At 45.7% G+C, this 20,877-nt stretch overlaps 1 pseudogene; it reads left to right on the top strand.

Annotated features, from left to right (window-relative positions):
• LOC147737972 (uncharacterized) overlaps nt 1-19,783 on the top strand; it is a 39,656-nt pseudogene extending 19,873 nt beyond the window's left edge.
• Nucleotides 19,784-20,877: the final 1,094 nt, after the last annotated feature.

Below are 20,877 nucleotides of genomic sequence, written 5' to 3'. Positions count from 1 at the left end.
ATAGGGGACACAATTGACCATAAAAATTCATATTTCCTCAGGCTGGCTGTTCTTTGTGCTATAGCACATTAAAGGAACCAAGAAACCTACAGCGAATATTTTCCTTATATGTTTGGATCAAACATACATTGTTTAGCTTTGATTTTTATGTGTGCACAGGACCATTGTAATCTCCATGAAGACACGTTGAGATGTCTGCCCCAGTACTCATGGTGGAAGGTCGAGTAGTCACGGTGGAAGGAACTCGATCTTGGGTCTGAGGTGCTGGTGTTATCACAGAAGTGCAACAACGGTAGAGTCGGCAGTGGTTGTCCGCTTCTTCCCCTCTGCGGTCTCCGAATCAGCGGTTTTTATTTAGCAGTTGACACTGGCAAGTGAGACACAACCTCTACACAGACTTGCTCAGTCAGGGAGACTGGGGGACTCTGGGCACTTCACAGGACTTCTCGGCACTCTGCCACATTTCCTCTGTTCCTTCTGGGCCGTTCCTCTCATCGGCCTCTGCTGCTGGTCCTCCTCAAAGGGCAGGCAGACTTCTGCCGGACAAGGCTCTCACCTCTTCCCTGTCATCAGACAGGCAGCTCACAGGGCCACTGCCCGGGGCAATAGTTTCATCCCGGAAGACTTGCAGAAACCAGGCAATGTGCCCTCGCCTACAGGGGAGTCACTATCAGTGATACTTATCTTGAAATAGCAGCTCTTCGTATCGGGCAGTAAAGCAACTTGAGTTACAACAAAGCCAATATGTTTGTGACCCATTTTTCTGTGGTATTTTCAGACCCTGAATGCTTATTCCCTGTCTGGGTTTACTGATTTCTCTGGTTGCATTTCATCGTCCAATTTCTTCTGCAGCACAAACAAGGACTTTGTGCAGGGCGATTGCTGAGTACAGCAGGTAGTGATGATGCTGCCTCCATGAGGGAATACTTACAACATGAGCACAGTAAGTGTGAATTTTCTAAAAGGCGGTCCTGACTCCATCCCTCCACCCTTGTGTCAAAAGTTACACCCTTCTTGTCTGGATTGCTGACAATATTGCCCATCTTGTGCCATGTTAGATGAAGGGCAATCGCACATGGATGTGACTGGTAACAACATACTTAAACATGTGTAAATAATATAGAGCCTGCTACCTTAAATTATAAATACATGTCTCGAAATTCAAACGGGATGCCAATGCGGGGTCTGGTCTTGACACATGAATGGAACTTTAGACAATGCCCTGTAGGCATTGCGGCCACCCTCTGACAGGTAAAATGGCCTGTTCAGTTGGTGACCTCTAAGAACATGGTACGCTGTACCACTACTCACTGTACGTAGCCTGGGACACAGACCGTAGTCTTTGCCCCACCAACAGTGTGCTTTTAGTGTCCTTCTACGTCCCCAGAGCCAGGCTCTGGGTCTTCGGGTCAATTTTGTGCCTCGTCATGCAAGGCACACACAGTAAATAAAATCAGGATACCAGAGTCACTTGCAGTTCCGTCTCTCACGGCAAGGGTGCACGGGCTTTGGCCAAGGTGGGGGATCGGGTGACCAAGCAGGGCCTAGCCAGTCTATATTGTTGTCTTCCCCTAAAACAATTGGCCTCTGATATTTACATTTTTTTATTTTAGCCTTCATTTGTAAAGCCACAGTATACTGCAGCAGAACTTTGAGCTGGACGAGGGTCGTGCCAATCAGGGCGGAGTGGGACGAATTATAATATAGTATACACATCTAAAATGAAGAGAAAATGCAAGTTAAACTATTCTGTATGAAGTGGTCAATTGTTTAGTGTTATAATTTCTGATGTCTTCGTCTCAAACTGGAGGGTCGCTAATTTGAATCATACTTGGTGCACTAGGGAATAGTGACTTGTATATTTACAGTGCTAGGACGTCCCTGCCTGTGAGAGACAGCACTTCGAATAGGAAAGCCAATAGTTTAAAGAAAGAATTAAACAAAATATAAAATACTCTACACAAATTATAGCATGGGCTGTAGAGAGTATAAGATCAGTCGCGCTTAATTTGCAAAAAGAGAGAACGTGTAAATGCTTACCATGCTATCAGATTTTACATTTTTAGTAACCGCAATCCTACTGTAGCTAGTGTTAACCTTTTTTGTAGGTTTCCAGGAAAATACTGCATTTCAGAAGTACTGGTAACACCCTAACAGTAATCTTAAAAAGAATTTATTTTATTTTATTTATTTATTTTAATTTCTTCTATAGCGCAGGAATCAATCCCGTAAGGGTATCTCCGCGCTTTGCCAGCTAAGAAGGTATTAGGTAGAGCAGCCTAAGGTTTATGTGGATGGAAATGCTTCTAGGAAAAGAAGGGTTTTTAATGCCTTTCTGAAGGACAAGTGATTTATGGTGGTTCTTAGGTTAATGGGAAGGTTGTTCCAGAGGGCAGGACCAACAGCGGAGAAAGCACGGTCTCCATGCCTAGTCTTCTTTGTGTTGGGAGGTTTTAACAGGGCTTGGTTGCAGGAGCGGAGGGACCTGCTGGGCTGGTACAGTTCAAGAGACTGGGCTAGATATTTAGGGCTTGCTCCATACAGACATTTATGTACCGTGCAACGGATCTTGAAGTGGATGCGCTGTCGTATGGGAAGCCAGTGCAGTTCTTTCAGCAAGGGCTTAGAAGGAGTCCTGGCAGGTGCACCCATGACCAGTCTGGCTGCCGTATTCTGGACCACCTGTAAACGGCCTACTGCATCCGTATTGGCTAATGTCAGCAGGCCGTTACAGTAGTCCAGGCGGCCGGTTACCAAGGCCTGTACAAGTGTCTTTCTACATGTGGCAGGAAGAAAAGGGAAGACACGCCTGAGTAGACCAATGGTGTGGAAACATAGACCCGCGATGTAGTTGGTGTGTTCTTTCATGGTCAGTTTTTGATCCAACTTCACTCCAAGATTTTTAACATGTGATTTGGGTACAGGTACTGGGCCAAGGTCGAGTGGCCACCAGTCAGGGGTCCAAAGGATACTTGCTTTGCCAAAGAGCAAGACCTCAGCCTTTGTTACATTACACTGGAGGCAGTTCCTCGCCATCAAGTGTGACACCGCTCTCATACCCTCAGCAAAATTCCCCTTGATTTTAGGGTCAAGGGAGCTGAAAGGGTAGAGGAGCTGAGTGTCGTCAGCGTAGGAGACCGGTATGAACCCGTAGTTCCGCACAATCTCAGCAAGGGGGGCCACATAGACATTGAACAATGTAGGGCTAAGGCATGAGCCCTGTGGCACCCCCTTCGTGAGCCCCCTTGAGATGGAACGAAAGGGGCCCAGGCTGATAGATTGTGATCTCCCGGCAAGGAAACTCTCCAACCAAGATAGTGCTACGCCTCCGATTCCTACTCCCTGCAACCGGTTCAGTAGGGTGTTATGAGACACGGTATCGAAGGCTGCGGACAGGTCCAACAGCACTAGAATCATGGAGCCCCCTCTATCTTGTGACATTTTGATCTGGTCTGTCACAGAGAGGAGGGCTGATTCAGTGCTGTGGTTGGGCCTGAATCCAGATTGGGATTAGTCCAGGCCCCCTGTCGCTTCGATGAAATTGGAGAGGGTGGTGTTGACGTGCTTCTCTGCCAGTTTGCTGATGAAAGGAAGGAGAGAAATCGGGCGAAGGTTGGAGAGTGTAGACCAGGGCAAGGTGGAATTTTTGCGAGTAGGGTTCACTACCGCTTCCTTCCAGGCAGATGGGAGTTGGCCTTTGGCAAAAGACAGGTTAAGTAGGTTCCTAATATGAGGACCCAGTATCTCGATTAGCGGGGGGATGAATTTAGCTGGTATCAGATCAGTGGGAGAACCAGATTTAGTTTGGTTAATGAGAGTGGTCAGGTCCTTAATAGTTATTTTTGGGATGTCCAGAAGAGTTTCTCCAGAAGTCAGTTGCGGGGCAGTTTCAGGGACCTCAGTTCCCAGGGTGTCAGAGACTATAGTGATTTTTTTATATATTGCTTCAATTTTGTCCTCAAAGAACTGAGATATTTAATTGCATAGTTCTTGGGTAAAGGTGTCTGGACTTTCACATACTTCAGGACTAGTGAAAGTTTGAATGATTTTAAATAGCTCTCTTGTAGAGTTGCCTGCCTCTGCAATTTGAGTGGTCAGACTCATTTTCCTAGCTTTTTTGATATTTTTGTAGTAGGAGGACATAGCCTCCAGGTAGTGACTCTTGTCTTCCCTATTACCTGTACGTCTCCACAATTTTTCCATTTTTCTGCATTTCTTCTTTTCTGTTTTGAGAGCTTCCGTATACCATGTTTCCCTTTTCGCTATAGTGGGTTTTTTGGAATTTTTCTGTGGAGCTAGTGAGTCAATAGCTGTCATCAGAGTAGAATTGAACATGGAGAGAGCAGTATCGATGTTGTCGAAATTGGTAAGTAGAGGCTGTTCCCAAATTTGAGTGAGTTTGGGAAGAGTGATTTTGTGCCATGGCCTACGTTTAATAGAGTGCTACGTTTAATAGAATTACTCTTTGTCACCGGAAAACTCTGGGTTTGTCGCGCCCTCGGGTGGTCTGCTCCATTGTCCGCACTCATCTAGTGCAGCTCAGTGATGCCAGCACAACCGGAACAGCCTGGAGGGCACACACATCTCAGCTACAAAAGTCCTGCTTGTTCGGTGCTGGGTGGCAGGTGCTGCCGGGCAGCAAGGATCTCGAAGTGAGTGTCCACATGCCAGTTTGTGGATCATGTTCACAACCAAACCCAACCATATCAGCATACTACGAATCTTTGCCCCACCACACAAGCAAACTGACCCAGGAGTTACAAATTAGACATGGCGGCTCCAGGCCATTGCTTACATTGATGGCCCCACCCAGGTCTCTGGCCCTCTGGACAGCTATCTAAACAGAGGACATACACTTTTAAGAAGCTGGTAACCCCTATGCTTCTTCGAACAGTTCTTTTATTGTGGCACTCCATTTTAAGCAACCCACTCCAATGGCCTCCTCAACATGGTGTGATGTTTGGGTGACCATTCGTTCTGCGAAGTCCTGAAGCGTGCCTAAAGCACAAGCCCGAAACCCATCAACCTATATCTTCCAGGATCAACACCTAACGAGAAGAACAAGCGCAGAATTCAAATGTTTTGATAGGCCAATATCATAGTCACAGTTTGATGCACAGTAGTTGTTCACTGTATTAGCAGGTCTTTTCTAATTAGGCGCTCCTACGTAGAAACGGTGGTTATGTGGTCACTATAAATAAAGGGTTTATTGTTCTCCATTGTGGTTACACTGTCTACCTTGATACTTCTGCTTTTCCTTAACCTTTATGTTGCTCTAAAAGTACCAGTAACCTTTATAAGAAAAGGTTGGTAAGCTTTATAATGTTGTCCATCAGTTGTCACTTTGTCCCCTTCTTGTAAAATATTCAAGCCAAACTTGAAATAAGTACATTTGTTGTGAGAATAGCTATTGTTGCCGGTGATTTCTTTTTTATTGCAGCACAACAATGCCTCTATTCTAAATCTAACATTGATTATTCAAATAGTATTGATTTCATTCCAGAGTGTCTTTTGTATCATTAAGGCGATAAATAATATGTTGACCTCATATTTGAGTTGGATCAGTTTATCCTGCTAGAGTCCTGTCCTTTGTTGTCGTTTTCTAGTGAGTGGCTTAGGCTCTAGAGGATAATACAGGCTATCCCCCTCCCTTTGCTTCAACAGTGGTTGCCTTTAGAGATGCTGATATGCAGTGCGGAGACCTGCAGTTAAGCAGCTCTGAACGAGTTAATGAAATCCATGCTGGTGGTTTGAGCTGGGAACGTGCCTTTCATGTTTATTTCTTCCATCCAGCCTCCTTTGAGGTGCACACATTGTCAGATCAGTAGACAGAGGCACAGAAAGAGTAGAATTCGCCTAGTACTAAACAGATTAAGTCTGATGAACGCAGAACTACTTTTTCCAAAGGTTTTTATTTGGCCACATTACATTCTGTTGAATAGTCCATGAGAGTGGGTGCTGTGTACCCCCACCCCCAAAGGGCAATGTCTGTGTGGTATTCAAACTTTCGTGTCATCAGTTGGCTAAGGGTAAGATTTATTCACCACTCACCCAACTGCACCAGGAATGTAACTCCTGGCAACGCATCAACAACACTCCTGGCAATGATCTTTTCTTCCACTCTCTTGAGATGGTTTTACAAAGGCAACTATGAGCTCTCTGAGTGTGGAGCTTTCTCGAATCTCAGAGACGGGCCGTTCCAAAGACGGTAACAGAGAAGGTTGAAAGATCTGAGTCTTGATGCTAGCAGATGGACTTGTGATCCCTGAGGGGGTGTAGTTTGTCTGTCTTTTGCCACGGCTGGCCAGGGGGTGTAAGAAAATGTCAGCAATTTGTGGAGGACCCTCTTTTGGGTGAGAACCACCCAGCTTCATGCAATACGGAATTGAGGGTTTGTGTCTGCGCAGGATGAGTTACATTCTGATAGCAAAATGGAGGACCTTGCCCAAAGGGGATTGATGTTAACAAGGTTTAACATCTTCATTTACGACAGATAGAGAGAGTCCATGTACCTCAAGGTTTTGAAAAGCTTGCTGCACTCTGCTGGTGCAGGCAGGATGTTTATTCTCTAGTTGGCCTTTGCCAGGGGATGTTCAGATACAGTGGTTGAATTAAACCATGGAGCAGCACTTGTAGCGTTGACTTTTGGAGTCTTCTAGTATGTGCTGGATGCGGTAGAACTGTCTTAATGTTCTATGGAGCTTTGAATATCCAGACTCTCCTTCATCTCAGAGCACGAGGTCTGTGGCTTGAACAGTAGAACTGCAATAAAGAAGATGACCTAGACCAGTTCTACCTCTCCCGACCTTTGAACTGATCATTGAGGAAAGAAGCCCTTGTCTGGAAGGAAGATCCGCACAAGGGACTTCTGACAGAAGTCCTGCCTGGAAGGAAGATCTACACGAGGCGCAGCTGACAGAAGTCCTCGCTGGTCGGCCCAGATGGCCTGCTTGTATGGGATCTTATCACAGGGATCATAGTGGATGCGCCATTTCCTTTCTAGCCTTCTGCAGCTTGTTTGTGAGCTCTAGGGTTCTCGTCAAACCAAGGTTCGGAGGGAAAAAATCTTATATTTTTCTGATTTTTAAATGGAGCAAGTGAATGGAGACTGGAGTCAATCCACTGACGATATACATCCGTGGCTGCATCTAAATCTGCAGTAATCTCAGGCATAGATTGAGGGAGCTGTGCCATCAATAGTTCAGGGGTCATTTTATGCCAGGAGTGGCATAAAGACCACAGCGGCTGATGATGAACAGTAAGAATATCAGCTTCTAAATTCAGTTGAAGCATAACTGCTCGATGGTCTGACCAGAGAAGTGGACATGCAGTAGTGACTTGAACTGAGGAATTGTCTGAGAAAAAACCATCTAATAAGTGGCCGGCTGAGTGTGTCAGAGCCGTCACTAACGCTTGAGACTGAGACTTGCCCCAGGGTCTGAGAGATCGATCCTATCTTTATCCGCAGAATTTTCAAGATGGAAATTGAAGTCACCGAGTAGAGTGAAATTGAGGGAATTGGGTTTAATGTCCTAGAGCTGATTGTACTATTTAAGAAGGCTGTCCTCTGGTCTGGGGGTCGGTAAATAAGTACCCCATTGAAGGAGTAAGGATTTGAAAGAGCAATTTTATATGCATGTGCTTCATAATCAGATGCAGCCAGTAATGTCTAAAAAGAGGCATTGAGGTTGTCCCTGTAAATGATTGCTAACCCACTGCCCCTTTCCCCAAATAATCAAGACTGAAATTGGAAAAACCAGGGGTGTTGCAACAATTAGATTTGGGTCGGATTAAGCACATGCTCAGGTCTCAGTGATGAAAACAAAATCCAGTGCACAAGCTTCTAGAAGTCCGCAACAAAGGATGCACTCTCTGTTAGAGACCATGCATTAATAAGCATGCCTCTGATTTCTCTCTGAGGAGTGGGTAACCTGAAGACATGTGGTGCAGGAGAGATAAGTGCAACAATCCTAGAGGTGCTCAGAGTGAGCTTACAATCTGGGCAACTATTCTCGGCTATAGTATCAGACGGAATCAAAGTAGGGCCTAAACAAGTCTTACCTAAAGGTTTAAAAGCAAGCAGCTCATCCCATGAGTAGCAGATATGAATAGCCGGATGGAGGGATACCAACAGGGGGACCGGTGCTTGCCTTAGGCGCAATTTCTGCGAGCTGTAGATCTCTCTTTGTAGCACAACATCCGGGGGTGTGCTGGAGAAGCATGTACGAAACCATAGTACTACTCAGCACAATACTAGAAAGTTTAAAAGATAATGTGAGGGCAAAGTATAAACCAAATTAGGGTACAGAGATCCCTGCAACCTTCACATGCTCCCTGGTGAAGTGTCAGCTACTAGTAACAGAGATAAAGAAAAGAAATGACAAACGCTAACAAGACATAAAACAAAAGTCATAACAATCAGGTAATCTGGAGAGTGACCTTGATTCGTTACAGAGATGGCTGACTGAGCGGTTAGATGATCTTGTTCCACTCTCCACGCCCCATTCTTCTAATAAACGATGCTCGCCGCCATGGTTTTCCGAGTCTTTGGCTCTGTCACGGCGTAACTGTAAGTTGGCCGAAAGATTATGGCGTAAGCAATATGATGCGGAAGCTAAGTCCGGTTATAAATCATCTATTAAATCCTATCACGCCGATATTCTGGAGGCAAAAAAGAACTATTTTTCCACCAGAATTGAGTCAGCATCCAACTCTTGTAAAGAAATCTTTACTATCATCAAGGAGTTTGTTTCTCCCAAAGCCAGTGCAGTTCAGCATAAATTCTCTGCATTATGGGTCACTGAGTTGGCCAACTTTTCAATCAATCAATCAATCAGTGACACTTATAAAGCGCGCTACATACCCGTAGGGTCTCAAGGCGCTGGGGGGGGGTGCCGCTACTGCTCGAACAGCCAGGTCTTCAGCTTCTTCCTGAAGGAGAGGTGGTCTTGGGTCAGGCGCAGGGAGGGAGGGAGGGAGTTCCAGGTCTTGGCGGCCAGGTGGCTCAGATCTCATTGATAATAATCCTTCTACCTCATCCACTGAATCCAGTCCTGTCTTATCGGAGTTTCCAGCTATGTCTACATCTACTTCTCTGGATCTCCTTCTCAGGATCCTTAGGACCCCTGCCCTGCGACCTTTCTTGCCAGTGCCGCTAAGATTCTGAACCCTTTAATTAATCCTGTTCTCAATCTATCCCTTACAAGCGGCACTGTCCCCCCACCTGGAAAAGGGCAATGGTTGTTCCACTGCTGAAAAAGCCCGGCCTTGACCCTGAGAAGCATGTAAACTACAGGCCAATATCTCTTTTACCCAGTCTAGCAAAGATTGTGGAAAAACACGTCCACTCTATGCTCTCCACTTTCCTGGAAGATCATGGTCTACTCCACCCCACTCAGTCAGGCTTCGGCTCCAACTTGAGCACTGAGACCGCTCTCTTTGAAGTAAATGAAGCCACCAAGGAAGCTCTTGACTCAGGTGGAAGAGCTATGCTGGTGATGTTAGACCTGTCGGCGGCCTTCGACACCGTCCCCCACGAGGGTCTCTTGAGTAGACTCTATGAGATTGGCCTCAGAGGGACGGTGTTGAGCTGGTTTAGATCCTATCTAGCGGGTCGTCGACAGGTTGTCTGGGACCCCCGCACTCTGCCGAAGTGCCGCCACTGGAGGTCGGAGTCCCTCAAGGGTCGGTGCTTAGCCCGACCCTTTTTAACATCTTTATGACTCCATTGGCGGTACTGGCGGAGTCTCTTGGCGCCCAGATAATATCATACGCTGACGACACCCAGCTCCTCTTCACCTGCAAAAAGGGTGCGGAGTTAGACGGAGAGAGCATCCGTGGTTGCCTTGGGGCTGTCTTCGACTGGTTTCAGCGAAGCAGCCTCAAGTGCAACCCTGATAAATCAGAGGTGCTCTTCTTCGGCTGTCAGGTAGACCCACCTTTGCAGGATTGGTGGCCGGTGAGCAGGTCTCCGTCATCTTCCTCCTCGGTGGCTAAAAATCCTGGGGTTAAAATCGATAACAATCTTTCTTTGAAGTCTCAGATAACAGGCCTCACCGGTACCTGCTTTGGTCTCCTGAAAATGCTGCGCAAATTCCTACCTCTGCTTCCTCTGGTCCATAGGAGACTAACGGTACAGGCCTTAATTTGTTCCAGGCTCGACTATTCTAACGTCCTCTACCTGAGTCTTCCGGACTACCTTCTACAAAAACTTCAAGTAGTCCAAAATTCTGCGGCGAGGGCCATTTTTGGCCTCCCCCGCCATGCTAGAGCATCGGAGCTGCGACTTTCGCTTCACTGGCTTCCTGTCAGGAAGCGGATTGTCTTTAAGGCACTTACATTGGCCCATAAGGCACTCCATTCGGTTGGGGCCAACTACATTCAGAAACAGCTTATTTTTTATAAGCCTACCAGATCCCTCAGATCTGAATCTCTTGCTCTGGCTATTGTCCCAACCATCAGAAAAGCTAGGATAGGTGGCCGTTCTTTTAAACATCTTGCCCCCAGGTTGTGGAACTCCCTCCCCTTGGAGCTCCGTTGCACTCCTGATTTGTTGACCTTTAGAAGGGGCCTGAAAACTTGGCTCTATAGTCAATAAGTGATCTGTTCCACGTTCCTTTTACTCTCTTTTCAGCTATGGGTCAGAAAGCGCCGGGACACTCCTTGGAGTAGCCGAGCGGTATATAAGAAAAAAAAAGAAAAGAAACAATCCACAATTCCAGTGTGGCGGCAGGGGAGCCAGACACCTCCCAAAACGACATCCTTGTGTAATATAGTGAAATAAAAAATCAGCACAAGGCCCTGCTGACAGAAGTCCCCGCCTGGAAGGACGATCTGCACAAGGTACAGCTGACAGAAGTCCTGCCTTGAAGGAAGATCTGCACAAGGCACAGCTGACAGGAGCCCCAATATTGAAGGAAGATCTGCACACGACGCAGCTGACTGAAGCCCCTGCCTGGAAGGAAGATCTGCACAAGGCGCAGCTAACAGAAGTTCTGCCTGGCGGTGACCTCAAAGCAGTGAGAGACCCACAAACCACAAGATCCTTCAAGCCCAGCTAGCCACACTGGACACAATGTACATCAAAGGCCTGATTTAGATTTTAGTGGATCCATGGTCTTGTGACTATGAGGCCGTTATCTGACTTCTGATGTACCCCACAGAGTGAGTGCGCAACAAGAGGGCAGTTGGGGGGCCGAAAGACAGGAAATTGAGTACCTTGAATATGAGAAATATGGAAAGGTAGAAATGCTGTATCACCTGTGGATTATTGACACCCCCTCCTGCTCTGCCAAATGTCCATTTGGTTACAAATGGCATCCTGGGCCCCAAACGGACAACGTCATATCAGAAGCCATGACATTCTACTTGATTGGCAGCTTCATCAACGCTTGAGTGGTTGCGACCTGCCGCGACCTCCCGCAATGAGAAATTTCGCCAGGAGGTCCAGCGTGTTATTTTTTCTCACAAGCGCGGGTCACCTTAACGTTGGCGAACCGCTTAAGGAAAAAAACTCTGTACTGCATCACTTCATGGAGTTTTTTTGGAAAACTGTGCAAGCTTCGCCCGCAGAGCAGAATTCTTCACCCACCCCTACTTTTGAGGAAATAACCTGTTGGGCAAACTCTAAACTAGGCCCTATATCTGCAATTTGTGTTGTAGAAGAAGTGAGAACCATGGCCTTGTGACTATGATGCCGTTATTTGACTTCTGATGTACTCCACAGAGTGAGTGCGCAGCAAGAGGGCAGTAGGGGGGCTGCCAGATGCTATGTAATGGTGGAAAAGTGGGGATAAAGAGTAATATGCACACATCTGCTGCAGGGATATGTCAGGTAAATTATTGGTTCTGATGGATTCTCTATAAGTACTAAATGAATGATATTGTCGAATATTAAATTATATGAATCAATGTTTGTTTACCTCATCTGTGCTTAGTGTATAGGATGGGCCGTACAGTGACTCCCTCGCTCTGTTTGACCCAAAAGCCCCGGAAGGAGCTGCATCTTACAGAACTTAATATGCTTTAGGAAGAACTAAAGACTTGCATTTTAAAGACTTTCAGGGCCAGAACTGGGTGCTCTAAGCTGCACTAGTTTCAGGGAGATGGACAGATGTTATGGCGACAGGAAACCTCCCTCAACTCACAATAATGTTCCAATGTTCCAGGTACAAAGAAACCAGAAATGCTTGAACCAAAGGATGTGTTGAAAGTGTCAAAGATGACTTATGAACAGCGAGGAAAAGACAGGAGTTGGCATTTGAGATGATCTTAAGTGAATAGGAAAGAACGAGAAGAAGTGTGTGAATGGAGTTACTTTTGTTGTATACTTCATGAAAAGTTACTGGAAATTTTGCAGCCCAGCCTGATCCATCTCTTTTTTGAAACTCTATTGTTGTTTAAATGAAATCTTGACCATATGCGTCTATCTTAAGCTATACCTCAAGCACTTGGGTGCTCCGTGAGCACCCTTACTTTGATAAGTCACTCTGTGAACACTGGTAAATCACCTCTTTTTCAAACCTTAATGAGATGTCACATGATCAAATTAACTTTTTGTTAAATATCTGTGTATGATGAAATATTTCTTGCTATGTTTCAAAGGTGGTAAAGAAGAAGGGGGAGATTTACGAAGATTTTGCGCCGTGTTTGCATCACAAAAGTGGCACAAAACAGCACAAAATGTTTTTTTTCTAATTTACTTTCCACCGCTAAACGTATTTAGCACTGGAAATAACATAAAAGTAATGTGAAGCAGCGCATAGAACTGCTTCGCATAACTTCACACCATTGGGACCTGCCAAGCGGGGTGCATGGGCGTTCCCGTGCAACCACCCACATTTTTTCACGATAAACTCAATTTACCAAATACAGTATGTTGGACTTGGCCCTTCTGGCAGGTTCACCCCTGAACTTTTTGCTTTTTATATGTGACCTGGGGATGGTGATTTTAAGTTTCTGGGCACTTTCACTGTGTCCCAGTAGAAAGTGCGTGCGCACTCTGAGTGCATGTGGTGAGATAGGCCTGCCCTCCCATAGGAATGCATGGGGAATGTCTGTGTCCCTGGTAGTTCCTGATGCGTGAGGTGTGTAGGCTCGAGTTTGGTATGTGCAAACTCGTGAGATTGAATGCTGCGCAATGATGTGTGCGGCGTGAATGTGTCTAATGTGGAAGTACCACTTCTAGACATGGGTGTGCGTGTCCAGTGAGTGTGCTGGCGTGTGATTGGCTGGAGCTGGCTGGTGAGCCTGGCTCCAGCAGTCTGGATGGATCTGCCTCGGTGGTGAGTGGAGAGATTAGCATGCTGATGTGAGGGAGGGGTGCACCTGGGACCTGAATAGGGCTGGGCTTTCCCCACACAATGCTGGCACCGCCCCCTGTGGTGCGTCTAATGACCCTAGCCTGGCCAGTGAAAGGAAAGGATGGTTGAGCACATCACAGTGCTCCAAAACCAGCTGCGACTGGTTTTTCCCCCACCCTGCACCCTGAGACAAAGGAATTCACGGTATAAAAAGGGGCTGTGTCCCCTTACAAAATGTTCTCTTCCTGGATCCTTGTCCTGAGGGGGGCTGCTGCTGGGCGCCAGGAGGACTGCCACTGGGGATTGCCTCCCTGCCTAGGAGGACCCTGTGAGCTGGCCCCTGGCAGGCCCAGCCTTGCCCCTCACTTCCTAAAGACTTTTGCCTGGACTTGTGGCTTTGTTCTACAGTGCCAGGAGTGCTGTATTTTCTACAAGAGGGAGAAGGGCTGCATTTCCTCAAGAAGGAATCCCTGGACTTCTGTTGCTTCCCCTAGCGCCTGGGAGCACTTTATTTGCCCCTTTTTGTCCTAGGTGAAAGCGGCTGCCCACGCCGCATATTTGCCGATTTTTGGTGCTTCATGAACAGGAGGCCACCCTGTTTTATTTATTTATTTAACGGGTGCCCACCCCGTATTGCCGCCAAACAAGCGCCGAGGTATCCATCCTGGGCCGCCGCACTGCCTGCGGCGACCCGGAAGCAGAAGCCACAAACCCGTAAGTGTCACCCCGCAACCTCAGCGTGGGTGGAAGCAAGAAGCCGGCGTCTCCCCCGGGGCTCCCGAGAGAGAGGGAGAGCCCCGTGGTGTCCCGCAGAGGAGCCTGCAGCTTGCGACGGAGGAAGGAGGGGCGCGAGGTACAGTGCCGTACCTGCCCCGTCGCACCATTGAAGAGGACCTGCCGCCCCCGCCGTCACCGCCTCCAGAAGCGGAGAAGCTGGTGAGTGACGAGGCGGGAGGAAGCACGGAGATAGTGAGATCCCACGAGGGCTCCGGGCACCATTGTCAGCTGAAGGGGCGTCGGGCGCATTGCCGGTGCCCACCCCTCCTGCAGCTGCTCAGTGTGAGTGGGGCTCCATTTGATCCCCCTGCCTGACCGGCAGTAAAGAAGACAGGCAGCAAGAGCCCCGGTGAGTGAGGCTCTGTGTTGGCAATCCACAGGGGGGGAATTTGTGTAGTGAGAGCCTGTGAGGCTCCCCCTGAGGCCACAGTTGCTTCTGTCAAGCCCAACGAGAGGCTCCTGGGCACACCGTTCTCGAGCCTGAGAGGCTCCAGGGCACCACATGTGTTTCTAAGCCCACGAGGGCTCCTGGGGGCACAGTTGGTTGTATTAGAGCCTGCGAGGCTCCCACATCATTTTTGGCGCTACTATTCATGTTAGGAGCCCAGAGGAGTTCTACAGCTGCCCAGCACTTAGTGGGCAGCTGCTACGTTTAGGCCTGGTGCAAATCTTCTTTGGCTGCCTGCGCAGCCTCCCCTGACATTTGAGACACTGGGGCGTTTCAGCCCCATGAGAGGTCAGTTGGCCTGGGGACAGTCACAGGTTGTGGCTTACATAATTTCTGCGAATTATTCGGTCCTGCACCTCTGAATGTGTTTTGATGCATCATGTGCCTTGTCCATACACCTCTGAATGTATGTTTATGGATCATGTGTAATGTGTTCTTGCCTATACCCCTAAATGTATAGTGATACTTAGGTGGTTGTTCTTTCTAGTACAGGTGTTGCTAGTAAGGTCCTGGTTCCCTGCGTAATATTCTCCTAAGGTGGTTAGGGTTGCGTAGGTGGTACTTACCTCTTACCAGTGGTTACTGGTTGTGTGCTTTATTTTCTATTTGGTTCTACAATTTTTCTATGTGCTAAGGGTTATCCCACGGAGTCCTAATACTCCCAAGTGTTAGTTCTTCAAGTTTTTCTTCCTGACAGTGGCGCCCGTGGCCCTGTCCCATGCACCTAATCCCCTGTAAATTCTGCCCGTGCCCATGGCACATTGTAAAGTGTGTATTTATTATCTAATGTGTTTTGTACAATACAAAGGCTATTTTTTATAGAGTCTTGTGTGGAGTTTCCTTTGTGGTGGGCCTTGGGTGTTGTTGCTGGGTGCGCGTGCAAACACTTAACTCACATTGCCTCCGAGTTTAGCCTTACTGCTCGTGTCACGTTACCAAGGGGGTGAGCAGGGGTTATCTTGGCGTGTAACTCCCTTGCCCTGACTTAGAGTGGTGGTCTCTGACTGACTTTGGAGCAAGCCCTGGCCAGCCAGGGATCCCATTTCTAACACAGTAGATTGGGTTTAGCATGAGAAAACTGCACCCTTTTAAACTAGGCCCAAGGAAGGAGAAATGCTATAATTTGTCCTTCCTTTTCTGACTTTGCATGCGTGCTGCACAGTGTAACAATCATACAATGTGGGAAAATCTTTCCCTCATGTCAAGGCATAGTATTAGTAAAACCTATGCTGGACTCACACACACCCTAGCGCTCTGGTGCCAAGGTGTGTGCATGGCGCAGGGCCGCTGTAATTAGTGCTGGTGCAAGGGAAAGGGAAGGAGAGAGTCATATCTTTGAAAATATGGTACTCTCCTGCTCCCTCCCTGTCGCACAGAGCAGCCTCTGGGGTGCGAGGGACTGCGCTGCATTGCGTGAAGATTTTGTAAATCTCCCCTGAAATGTGTTTTACAACCATTTAAACATTGTGAATTCTCATTCCATTTTGTTTCAATTTAGTAATTTTAAATATCTTTACATTCAACAGAAAACAAGCCTTGAATGTATGAAATGACCATCAATAATGAAGCTAATGCTGTAAATCTTCAATAATAGCAGAAATATTGAGCTCCAGTACAGAGGACAACATCAGCCCAGTCGGCGACAGAGGAACCTGCACACAAACTGACTGATCCCGGATGAAGCATCACGGGCAGTACAGTGATTGCAAGAGGCTGAGCTGTTCACCTCCATGCCACAAGATGAAGAAATGACCTTAGGAAAATTAAGGCAACAACAATAACAAACCGCCTCCTATATAAACAAGTGTTCAATACCTGCTTTGATCATGGGATCGGTATGATGTGATTACCACAGTGCTCTGTTTTCTAATATGATGACAAGCCATCATTCCGTGCTCTAGGTGAATAGTAAACACTTTCTGGCCAAACCACAGTAACCAGAGAAAAGCACAACAGAGCGGAGCCGGACAACTGACTGGTAAAGGAAAGAGGAGTTCTTCTATCTGCAATACAACAGACTGTCCCAATTTGCACCAGCCAGAAGGAAAATACATCTTTATCCTCAAGCCTGCATAGCCATAATCCAATGTAAAGCACAATTGCCTACAAAGACATCTTCTACTTATTAGGAGTGTGGCAAATGTTTGGTGGCTATTGCATTTTATTATTAAAGCAGAAATCAAACGTGAAAAATACTTCACACATATAAAGTGTGTGAGAAAAACACAAGTGCTTTATCAGCCATGTTGGCCCATCAGGAAGTACAGTCATGGGATGTAGACAAATATACACCCGACCCACAGACACTAACCAAGAAAGAAGAATCAAAAACATGCAGCAAGAGCTTTAGTTTGTCATCTTTACTCAAGCTTCATCAGCAAACATACACAGGACAAAAACCATTCAAGTGCAGTGAATGTGTAATGAGCTTTAGTCAGTTATCAATCCTCCAAACACATCAGCAAACACACACTGGGGAAATGCCATTCAAGTGCAGTGAATGTGCAAAATGTTTTAGTCAGATATCACACCTTCAAGGGCATAATCAAACACACACAGGAGACAACCCATTCCAGTGCAGTGAATGTGTAAAGAGCTTTAGTCAACTATCAGAGCTATAAATTCATCCGCGAACACACACGGGGGACAAACCCTATCATTGTAGTGAATGTGACAGTAGTTTTAGTTACTCTTCAGCATTAAGGTATCATCAGCGAACTCACACAGGAGCAAAACCATTTAAGTGTAATGAATGTGTCAAGAGCTTTAGTCGCTTATCAAACCTCCAAACACATCAGCGAACACACACAGGGGAAAAACCATTCAAGTGCAATGAATGCGGGAAGAGCTTTAGTCGATTATCAGTGCTACAAAGTCATCAGCGAACACACACGGGAGAAAAACCCTATCATTGCAGTGAATGTGACAGTAGTTTTAGTTACTCTTCAGCATTAAGGTATCATCCGCGAACTCACACAGGAGAAAAACCATTCAAGTGCAGTGAATGTGGGAAGAGCTTTAGTCGCTTATCAAACCTCCAAACACATCAACGAACACACACAGGGGAAAAACCATTCAAGTGCAATGAATGCGGGAAGAGCTTTAGTCGATTATCAGTGCTACAAAGTCATCAGCGAACACACACGGGGGACAAACCCTATCATTGTAGTGAATGTGACAGTAGTTTTCGTGGCTCTTCAGCATTAATGTATCATCAGCGAACTCACACAGGAGAAAAAACATTCAAGTGCAATGAATGTGGGAAGAGCTTTAGTCGATTATCAGTGCTACAAATTCATCAGCGAACACACACGTGGGAAAAACCCTATCATTGTAGTGAATGTGACAGTAGTTTTCGTGGCTCTTCAGCATTAAGGTATCATCAGCGAACTCACACAGGAGAAAAAACATTTAAGTGTAATGAATGTGTCAAGAGCTTTAGTCAATTATCTAGACTACAAATGCATCAGCGAACACACACAAGGGCAAAACTATTCAACTGTAGTGAATGTGGGAAGAGCTTTAGTCACTTATCAAACCTCCAAACACATCAGCGAACACACACAGGGGAAAAACCATTCAAGTGCAATGAATGTGGGAAGAGCTTTAGTCGGTTATCAGTGCTACAAAGTCATCAGCGAACACACACGGGGAAAAAACCCTATCATTGTAGTGAATGTGACAGTAGTTTTAGTTACTCTTCAGCATTAAGGTATCATCAGCGAACTCACACAGGAGAAAAACCATTCAAGTGCAGTGAATGTGGGAAGAGCTTTAGTCGCTTATCAAACCGCCAAACACATCACCGAACACACACAGGAGAAAAACCATTCAAGTGCAATGAATGCGAGAGGAGCTTTAGTCGATTATCAGTGCTACAAAGTCATCAGCGAACACACACTGGGGACAAACCCTATCATTGTAGTGAATGTGACAGTAGTTTTTGTGGCTCTTCAGCATTAATGTATCATCAGCGAACTCACACAGGAGAAAAAACATTCAAGTGCAATGAATGTGGGAAGAGCTTTAGTCGATTATCAGTGCTATAAATTCATCAGCGAACACACACGGGGGAAAACCCTATCATTGTAGTGAATGTGACAGTAGTTTTCGTGGCTCTTCAGCATTAAGGTATCATCAGCGATCTCACACAGGAGAAAAAACATTTAAGTGTAATGAATGTGTCAAGAGCTTTAGTCAATTATCAAAACTACAAATGCATCAGCGAACACACACAGGGGCAAAACTATTCAACTGTAGTGAATGTGGGAAGAGCTTTAGTCACTTATCAAACCTCCAAACACATCAGCGAACACACACAGGGGAAAAACCATTCAGGTGCAATGAATGTGGGAAGAGCTTTAGTCGATTATCAGTGCTACAAAGTCATCAGCGAACACACATGGGGGAAAAACCCTATCATTGTAGTGAATGTGACAGTAGTTTTAGTTACTCTTCAGCATTACGGTATCATCAGCAAACTCACACAGGAGAAAAACCATTCAAGTGCAGTGAATGTGTAAAGGGCTTTAGTCAGTTATCACACCTACGAAGACACCAGCGAACACACAGAGGCGAAAAGCCATACCATTGCAGTGAATGTGTGAAGAGCTTTAGTCAACTATCAGAGCTACATATTCATCAGCGAAAACACACAGGGGGAAAAGCCATTCAAGCGCAGTGAATGTGGGAAGAGCTTTAGTCAATTATCAGAACTACAAATTCATCAGCGAAAACACACGGGGGAAAGCCATTCAAGTGCACTGAATGTGCAAAGTGCTTTAGTGAGTTATCGAGCCTTCATCGTCATCAGCGAACATACAGAGGGGAAAAGCAATTCAAGTGCAGTGAATTTTCAAAGTGCTTTAGTCATTTATTAAGCCTTAAAAGTCATCAGCGAACACACACAAGGGAAAAACCATTCAAGTGCAGTGAATGTGCGAAGTACTTTAGTCAGTTATGAAACCTTCAAAGACATAATCGAACACACACGGGGGAAAAACCCTTTCATTGTAGTGAATATGACAGTAGTTTTAGTGACTCTTCAGCATTAAGGTATCGTCAGCGAACTCACACATGGGAAAACCCATTTAAGTGCAATGAATGTGTAAAGAGCTTTATTCAATTATCAGACGTACAAAAACATCAGCGAACACACAAGGGGGCATAGTCATTCAAGTGCAATTAATGTGGGAAGAGCTTTAGTCGATTATCAGAGCTACAAAGTCATCAGCGAACACCCACAGGGAAAACATAGAAGGGCACTGAAAGTGTGAGGAGCTTTTGTCAATTTTCGATCCCACACAGCCCTCAGTGAATACACTCCTTTATTTAACTTGCATGGAAATAATCCTAGAGATGCAGAGACTCTGGAGAGATGTTAAGAACATCAAAAATAATATTGACCCCTTAGAGGACAAGGACAAGAGCTGAACAGTGCAGTTATTGTGAGAGGAATGAATTACGGAAAAAGATAAAATTCAAATTATGTGGGACATTGGAATACCAGATGATAGAAGACCCGACTAGCAGTAAAGAAGAAAAACAGATAACAGTATTTGCAGAATTATAAAACTGTTTATTTCCAGAGACTGTTCACCTCAGTACACATAGCAAAGCGATATGATGCACCAGAATACACAGTGGGAGACAAGCACAATGTGGACTAAAAGAAAGGAAACATTTTTTATTTTTATTTGGTGAAGAAGAGAAACAAAAAATAACATTCAATCGCACCTCATCACACTACCTGTAAAAGCAACACTGAACAACACTGGGACTAACAACGGTACTTTCAGCTGACTTGTCGGATTAGTGATAAAACCTACAAACCCAACACACACAGAGTGGGCATGTTGTCGGGGCTCTGGAGATGGGATGCTTCATTCGTAAAAGGTATGTATTACTATTAACAAATGCCACAGCAGCATATATAATGAAATAAAGTGAAGCACAGATGTTAAAGAAATAACCTATTTTTAGATATAAAAGAGCATATACCTTGTTTTTAAGTAACGTTTGCTGCATCGTTTACAGACTATTATCGGTTGATGGATCAGCTTGTGCCTCAGGCCTTATACCAAAGTGTGACCCGTGGCTCCTTCCTGACTTGGCTCTCCCTATTCATTTTGTGACTTGCCAAACTCTACTTTTTACCAGAATTGAGCCACTGTAAGCAGCAGACTCTGGTTGAAGAATCATATGCAAATCACAATGACGTCACATGTAGTGACGTCAGAGGAAGTGATGTCAGGCCCTTATAATAATTTTCATGTAAAAGGTTGATGGCCTGTTTTAAAAACAAAAAACAAGAAACATAAAATAATGTAAAAATAAGTTTTGTTCTCAGTT

Source organism: Lissotriton vulgaris, chromosome 1_1 (assembly GCF_964263255.1).
Source record: "Lissotriton vulgaris chromosome 1_1, aLisVul1.2, whole genome shotgun sequence".
NCBI lineage: Eukaryota > Metazoa > Chordata > Amphibia > Caudata > Salamandridae > Lissotriton > Lissotriton vulgaris.
This window is presented reverse-complemented; position numbering and strand designations above follow the sequence as displayed.